This window comes from Pteropus vampyrus, unplaced genomic scaffold, assembly GCF_000151845.1.
Source record: "Pteropus vampyrus isolate Shadow unplaced genomic scaffold, Pvam_2.0 Scaffold55, whole genome shotgun sequence".
Classification (NCBI taxonomy): Eukaryota; Metazoa; Chordata; class Mammalia; order Chiroptera; family Pteropodidae; genus Pteropus; species Pteropus vampyrus.
In genome coordinates, this window is record NW_011888836.1 from 6,511,979 (window position 1) to 6,520,602 (window position 8,624).

Here is an 8,624-nt window from a genome sequence, read left to right on the forward strand (position 1 = left end):
TCGAAGGACAGTTAAAGAGCTTCTCAGACAAAAATAAGCTAAAAGAATTTATCAACAGCAAGCCAGTATTACAGGAAATGTTGGAGGGACTTCTTTAAGAAGAAAAAACATGTACCAAAAACATGAATAAAGAATGGTAATAACTACATATTTATCAACAAGTACCTCAAATGGAAAGAATTAAGTGTTCCAACCAAAAAATAGAGTGGCTGAATGGATAAGAAAACAAGACAGCTTCATATGCTGCCTACAAGAGACTCACTTCAGATTAAAAGCCACACAGACTAAAAGGAAAGGGTTGGAAAAAGATATTGCCTTGATGAACCTAGAGGGTATTGTGCTGAATAAAATGGGTTGGATAAAGACAAATATTGCATGATTTCAAGTACATGTGGAATCTAAAAAACAAAATAAACAACAACAACAAAAGTGGAAATAAACTCATAGATACAGAGAATATTTTGAGAACTATTAGATGGAATTAAGAAGTACAAATAGATAGTTACAAAATAGACATGGTACAAATAGATAGTTACAAAATAGACAATATAAAGTGTAGCATATGGAAAATAGTTAAGAATGTTGTAATAAATATATAAGGGGGAAGAGGAGTGCTAGATTTAGTAGGGTGATCACTTTGTGATTTATATAGATCTCTAATCACTATGCTGTACAATTGAAATACATATATTATTATATGCCAACTATAATTTTAAAAAACTCATTGAATTGTACAATGTAAATACGAGCAACTAATTATCTATTATATTTCAATAAAATCGGGGGGAAAAAACAAGAAAAAAATATCAAGGACTCCAAAGAGCTTTAAACAAGTTAATTAATTAATAAAATAATTTACTCACAATATATGTAAGTCAAATCATTATGCTGTATGCCCTAAACTTATACAGTGCTGTATGTCAATTATATCTCAATAAAATTTAAAAAAATTGCTGAAATGCCAACTGCTTCACTTTATAAAGTAAAAAAGCAATTTGAAAAAAATATAAGCTAAATAAAAGCATCAACTTTTTCAATTAAAACTAATTCATTAAGATGATAAGTCTTATTGATGCGTATGAGACAGTATTAATAACTAATATTTACTGAAAGTTTTACAGTTTATTAAATTATTTTTATCAATTATCTTATTTGTTTTTCACAACATCATCTGAGGCAGGCATTATCATAATTCTCAGAGGCCAGATGAGAAAGTTGAGACTCAGAAAAGATACTCCCTGTTTTCATATTTATCTTTTCTGCCAATTCACAGCAAAGATATTTTTCCCTTTCTTTAGGCAGTAAGAGATGTTTTCTGGTTTGTAGTCTTCTTCTTCTTTTTTTTTTTTTAAAGTTCCTTGCCAGGGAAATAACAGTCATGAATAGGTGGTGATGTGATACTATTTTTTCCACCATTGACAAAACAAGCTATGATGGCTAATGCTGCCTTGTTAGGACTGAAAACGACCAAAACACTCCACTATTCTGATATCCAGAAATAGATATCAAGTCAATCCTGGCTCTCTCAGGAATTTAGGTTGGCATTTAAGGAGTGGGAGTGTGTGTACTCTGGCATTAGGGGTCACTCTGATGCTCAGTCCCACTGCTGTTTACTAGAACATTAGTTTTGGGGAAGTACAGGACAAGGAAACAGGCTAGAGATCCCAAAATGTAAGTAGTAACACAACAGAGTGTTTCTTATAGTATTTCAAATTTCATCTAATCCACTATTTTAACTAACGACCATAAAATGCTTTCTAAAATTTTTCTCCTTTGCTAATGTGAGATTGCCTTGTATTTGGAGGGTATATGTTTTAGTCACTACACAGCTCTCAGCTTGTTCTGTAAGGCAAACAGTTCTGTTTTTAGAAACATGTTAACTAATGTAGTTATCTGACAAAATTAGATTAAGATATTTAACTGGGGAGTGTAAGATGGAGTACTTCCAATTCATGATCCTGAAAGGCTTATATTGAAGACTTGGAAAAAGAAGTATTAACATGGATAAAGAGAAACATTACATAATTATAAATGGGATGTAATTAAAACTCATCAAAAAGATGTAACAATCTTAAATGTGTATCTACCCAATAACAAGGCTTCAAAAATATATGAAGCAAAACTAATAGAACTAAAGGGAAAATCCACATTCATACATGGAGACATCAATACTTCTTTGTGAGAAATCAAAAGAACAATTTAACTAAAAAAATCCACAGGGTATAAAAGAATAATACTATCAACCAACTTGACCATATTTACATTTATAGGATATTTCACCATCAGCAGAATACACAAATTTTAAATGCACATGAAACATTTACCAAGGTAGACCACAATCTGGACCATAAAACAAATCTTAACAAATTTAAAGTATTAAAAACATGCACAGAATAGGCAAATTCATAGAGACAGAAAGTAGAATAGAGATTAGAAGGGGCTGAGGGAAAGGAGAGTTATTGTTTAATGGGTGAAGAGTTTCTATTTGTAATAATGAAAAAGTTCTAGAAATAGTGGTGATAGTTATACGACACTGAGAATGTGCTTAAAACCATTGAATTGTACACTTAAAATATGTAAAATTGTAAATTTTATGTTAATGTGTATTTACTGCAATATAAAAAAGTCAGTTGGAGAAAAAAACACACACACACATACTCAGTATATTATTTGACCAAAACAGAATTAAACAAGAAAACAATAGAAAAATATTAGGAAAATAGTCAAGTATTTAGAAATTAAACAACACATTTCTAAATAAGCCACATGTCAAAGAGGAAACCTCAAGGTAAATTAGAAAATATGTTGAACTGAATGAGAATACAACATATAAAAATTTGTGAAATGCAGCCAGTACTTAGAAGAAAATTTATATGAACATTTGTATTAGAAAACAAAAGTCTAAAATCAATAGCCTAAGTTTTCAGCTTAAGAATCTAGGAAAAAAAGAGGATCAAATTAAATGCAAAGCAAGTAGAAGAAAGGAAATAATAAAGTTAGAATGGAAACCAATAAATTTGAAAACAGAAAAATAATAGAAAAAAAACAATGAAATGAAAAGCTGATTCCTTAAAAAGATTAGTAAAATTTATAAACCTCTAGTCAAACCGACCAAGAAGGAAAGAAGATACAAACGACCAATATTAGGAATGAAAGAGAGTCCACCACTACAAACACTACAAACATTGCAAGGACAAGAGTGGAATATAATGAAAAAATTAATTTCCAGAAATACAATAACTTAGATGAAATATATCAATTTTTTGAAAGACACAAATTAACAAAGCTCCTTGAAGAAGAAATGGATAAACTGAATATCTACTAAAGAAATTTAATTTATGAATTAAAATTTCCAACAGAGAAAACTTCAGGTTTCACTAGTGAGTTACACCAAACTTTTAAGATATTATAACAATTTTGCACAACTTTTCCTGAAAATGGTAGAGGAAGGAACCCTTCTCAACTCATTTATGAGGCTAGCATTACCATGATAGTGAAACAAATGAAAAAGAAAAAGAAAAAAGAAGAAAGAGAACATAAACATAAACATGAAAAAAACTTTTAAAATGTTACTAAAGTGAATCCAGCAATATTTTTAAAAGATAATATTTCATGATATTTATCTAAGTTGGGAGTTTATCCAAAGAATAGAATGTGGGTTTAACATTTACAAATCTGTGTAATTTACCACATCAACAGCCTAAAAAAAACACACACACACGCACATGCAATCATCTTAACAGATATATAAAAAACATTCATATTTGAATTTTTAAAAAGCTTATCCAACCAAGAATAGAAATTACCCCATTTTAATAGAAAGCACCTGTAATTAACATATTGGTGAAAGGCTGAATGTTTTTTCTTTTGACCAGGTACAGGGAATGATATCCACCCTCATTGCTTCTATCTAACACTGTATGGAGGGCCAAGCCAGTGCAATAACACAAGAAAAAGAAATCAAATAAACACAGATCTAAAAGAAAGAAAGAAATCTGTCTCTATTGGCTGATGACAAATAGAAAACCCCAAAGAATGTATAAAACAGCTACCGGGACTAATAAGTGAATTTAGGAAAGTCATAGGATTCAAGGTCAATATGCAAATATCATTTGAACTTCTATAAACTATCAAAACCTATTAGAAATTGAAATTTGAAAAGAATGTTTTATACAATAATATAAAATATGAACTATTTAGGTACAGTCTAACAAAATATGTGCTAAAATTGTAAATTATTGATGTAAGAATCAAAAGAAGACCCAAATAAATGGAGCGAGTATACTGTGTTCATGGATTTGAAGACTTAATATCATTAGAATATCAATTCTCCCCAAATGATCTATGGATTTAGTGTAATCTCAATTAAAATCTCAGCAGAGTATTTTGTAGAAATTAGCATGCTGATTCTAAAATTTCCATGGATAAACAAAGAACCTACACTAGCCAAACAACTTTGAAATGGAATACTATAATACTTGATTCAAACTCATTATAAAGCTACAGTTATCAAGACTGGTAAAAGATAAACATAGATTGATGACTAGAATAAAGAGTTCAGAAATAGACTCACAAATAATTGGTCAATAGATTTTCAACAAAGATGCCACAGAAACTCAGTGGTGAAAGGGTATTTTTTCAGCACCTTGTGATCAAACAATTTGGCATCCACACGCAAAACTAAAAAAGAACTATCTTTCTGTTGTTAATTTATAATATAATTATATTATGGTCAATTAACATACTTTGTATGATTTTAATTTAAATTTGTCAAGGTTTGTTTTTGCTTCACATACTTTATTTAAAGCCTTGTTATTAGGTACATACCAATTTAGGTTTATTATGCCTCTTTGGTAAAATGACCATTTTATAAGTCTGTAATATCCTTTTGTATCCCTAATGATATTCCTTGTTCTAAAGTCTGCTGTCTGATATTAAAATAGCCACTCTAGCTTTCTCTTGATTATTGTTTGAATGGAACATTTTTTCCCATTCTTTTATTTTAAATTTATCCAAGTCCTTATATTTAGACTGGTTTTCTTGAGACCAGCATGTAGGTGTTTTTTTTTTTTTAATCCAAAATGATTATTTCAAGCTTTTAGTTGGTGTCTTTAAACCATTTATACTCAATGTAACCATTGGTGTGGTTGGATTTCAGTCTACTATTTTGCTATATATTTTGTAATTGTGCTGCTTTTGTTGTTCCCCTGTTCCTCCTTTCCTTTCTTGTCTGTCTTCTTTTGGATAGTTTATTTTATCTATTGCTTTTTGTGCCCTTCTCTCTCCCTAACTCTATCTCCCTCTCTTTCTAACTCTATCTCTCTCCCTTATTCTAAGAAGAAATTTCTCAACCTCAATACTACTGATATTTTGGACCAGGTCATTCTTTGTTCTGGACAACTGTTCTGTGTATTGCAGGATGTTCTTTTCTAGTTCCTTTAGGTGTAAAGTTAAATTATTTATTTGGGAATATTTTTTGTATCTTGAGATATGCCTACATTGCTACAAACTTCCTCTCAGAATTGCTTTTGCAGCATCCAATAGATTTTGGAAAGTTGTGTTTCTATTTTCAATTGTCTCAATGTATTTTTTAATTTCTTCTTTGATTTCTTTGTTGACTCATTAGTTGATCAGTAGCATGTTATTTAGTCTCAGCATGCTTATATTTTTTTCAGTTTTCTCTTATAATTGATTCTAGTTTCATACTGTTGTGGTTGGAAAAGACACTTGGTATGATTTCAGTCTTCTTAAACATATTGAGACTTGCTTTGTGACCTAACATGTGATCTAACTTGGAAGATGTTCCATGTGTAGTTGAAAAGAATGTGTATTATGAATTTTTTAGATGAAATGTTCTATATGTATCTGTTAAGTACCTATGATTAATGTGCCCTTAAGGCCAATGTTTCCCTATTGATTTTCAGTTTGGATGATCTGTCCATTGATGTGTGTGGAGTATTAAAGCTCCTACTTATTGTAATACTGTCGATTTCTCCCTACATATCTGTTAATATTTGCTTTATATACTTAAATGTTCCCATGTTGGGTGTATAAATATTTATGAATGTCATATTCTCTTCCTGGATTGACTCCTTTATAATTATGTAATGCCCTTCCTTGTCTTTGTTTTAGAGTCTTTCTTGTCTGATATGAGTATTGCTACTCCAGATTTTTTTTTAGTTTCTATATGCATGAAATAACTTTTTCCATCTCTACACTTTAAGTCTCTATATGTCTTTAGCTCTGAAGTAAGTCTCTTGTAGGAAGCATATAGATGGGTTTTTTTTTTTATCTATTTATTAATAGATATGTACTTTTCAACATTTTTTAAATTGTTTTTTAGTTGTTTTTGTAGTTTTTCTCTGTTCCTTTCTTCTCTTGGTCTCTTGTCTTATGGTTTGATGATTTTCTTTAGTGTTATGTTTGGGTTCATTTCTCTTTATTTTTTTTGTGTATCTATTGTAGGTCTTTTGTGGTTATAAGGTTCATATATATCTATATCTATCTGTCTATCTATCTATCTATCATCTATCTATATCTTTATATGTCTATATATCTGTATCTATGTATCTAGATATAGCTAAAGCTATAGATACAGATACATAGACAGATAGAGATATAGATAGATATAATTATAGCAGTTTATTTAAAGCTTATGGTCACAAGTTAGATCGCATTGTAAAAGCACTACATTTTTAGTCCCCCCTCATATTTTATGTTTTTGATGTCTTATTTTACATCTTTTTATTTTATGTCTCCCCTAACTACTTATTCAGTTATAGTTGATTTTATTACTTTTGTCTTTTAACCTTTATATTAGCTTTTTTAAGTGGCTGATCCACTGCCTTCACTATATCTTTGCCTTTATTGATGATATCTTTTCCTATTTCTAGTTATGGTCTTTTACTTTCCATTTAAATAAGACCCTTTAACATTTCCTTTAAGGACTATTTATTGGTGATGAACTCCTTTAGTTTTTGCTCATCTGGGAAACTCTTTATCTGGCTTTCAATTCTGATTGATAATCTTGCTGGGTAGAATATTCTTACTTCTAAGTTTTTTCTTTCAGCACTTTAAATATACATCACCTTCCCTTTCAGGCCTGAAAAGTTTCTGCTGAAAAATCAGCTATTGTCTTATTGGGTTTCCCTTGTATGTGACTAGTTGTTTTGCTCTTGCTGCCTTTAAGATTCTGTCTTTTATCTTTAACTTTTCCTATTTTAATTATAACATGTCTTAGTGTGGTTCTCTTTGAGTTTATCTTCTTTGGGACTCTGTGCTTCCTGGACTTGGTTGTCTATTTGCTTTCTCAGATTAAGGAAGTTTTCAGCCATTACTTTTTCAAATATGTTTACTGCTCCCTTCTCTCTCTCTTTCCTTTGGGATTCCTAGAATGCAAATGTTAGTATGCTTGATGTTGTCCCAGGGGTTCCTTAAACTATCCTCACTTTTTAAAAAAAACTCCTTTCCTTTCTGCTGTTCTAATTGGCTTGATTTCCACTATTCTGTATTCTCAATCACTGATCTGTTCTTCTGTATCTAATCTGCTGTTGTTTCCCTCCAGTGTATTTTTGTTTATTTGTTTCAGTTATTGTATTTTTCCACTCTGATAAATTCTTTCTTATATTTTCTAAGTCTTTCTTGAAGTTCTCACTGTGTTTCTCTATTCTTCTCTTATGGTCAGTGAACATGTTTATTATCATTACTTTGAACTTTTTATCAGGTAAATTACTGCTCTTTGTTTCATTAGGGTTTTTATGGGGTTTTATCTTGTTCTTTCATTTGGATTATATTCTTTTGTCTTCTCGTTTTGTTTAATGTTTTGTGTTTGTATCTATGAATGATGCAAAACAGCTACCTCTCCCAGTCTTTAAGGAGTGACCTGTGTAAGAGTGACCCCTATGTAAAATGTGTGTGCCAGGCAGCTTTGACAAGCCAGCTGGAGCTGGAGCAGGCATAATCAAGGGGTTTCAGGGCACTTCACACTAAGGCCACCATGCTGGGATGGCTGGAGCTGGGATGGACACAGGCCAAGGGGTTCCAGGATGTGCCATACTGGGGCCACCTTTGTAAAAACTGTTGAAACTGGTTTAGGCCAGGGCCCAAGGTGCATTAGGGCAATCTCGGCAAGCCAGTTTAAGCACCTGAATAGTGCTCCTACCCAGGGCTATAAAGGTAGTAGGAGAACATAAAACATAGTGTTTGCCAGCACCACTGATCCTGGAGAGAACTTCAGCAGTTGCCCACCCATTTGGCAGACACAGTAAGAAAATTGATTTCCTTCACCTATAATCTAGGTGCCCTTTAAACTGCTAGGTTTTTTTTTTTTTTTCATGGACAGATACATGCAAAAAAATTAAACCAGACCACCTTCTTATACCATGTACAAGAATAAACTCGAAACGGATTAAAGATTTCAATATAAAACCCAAAGCCATAAAATTCCTGGAAGAAAACATAAGCAGTAAATTCTCTGACATTGCTCTTGGTATTCTTATTTTATTTTTTAATTTAATTTTTTTATGTTTAAATGATTTTTGTTTTTAAAATTAATTAATTAACTAATTAATTATTAACTAACTAACTAACTAATTAATTAATTATATTTTTAAATTGAAGAAATG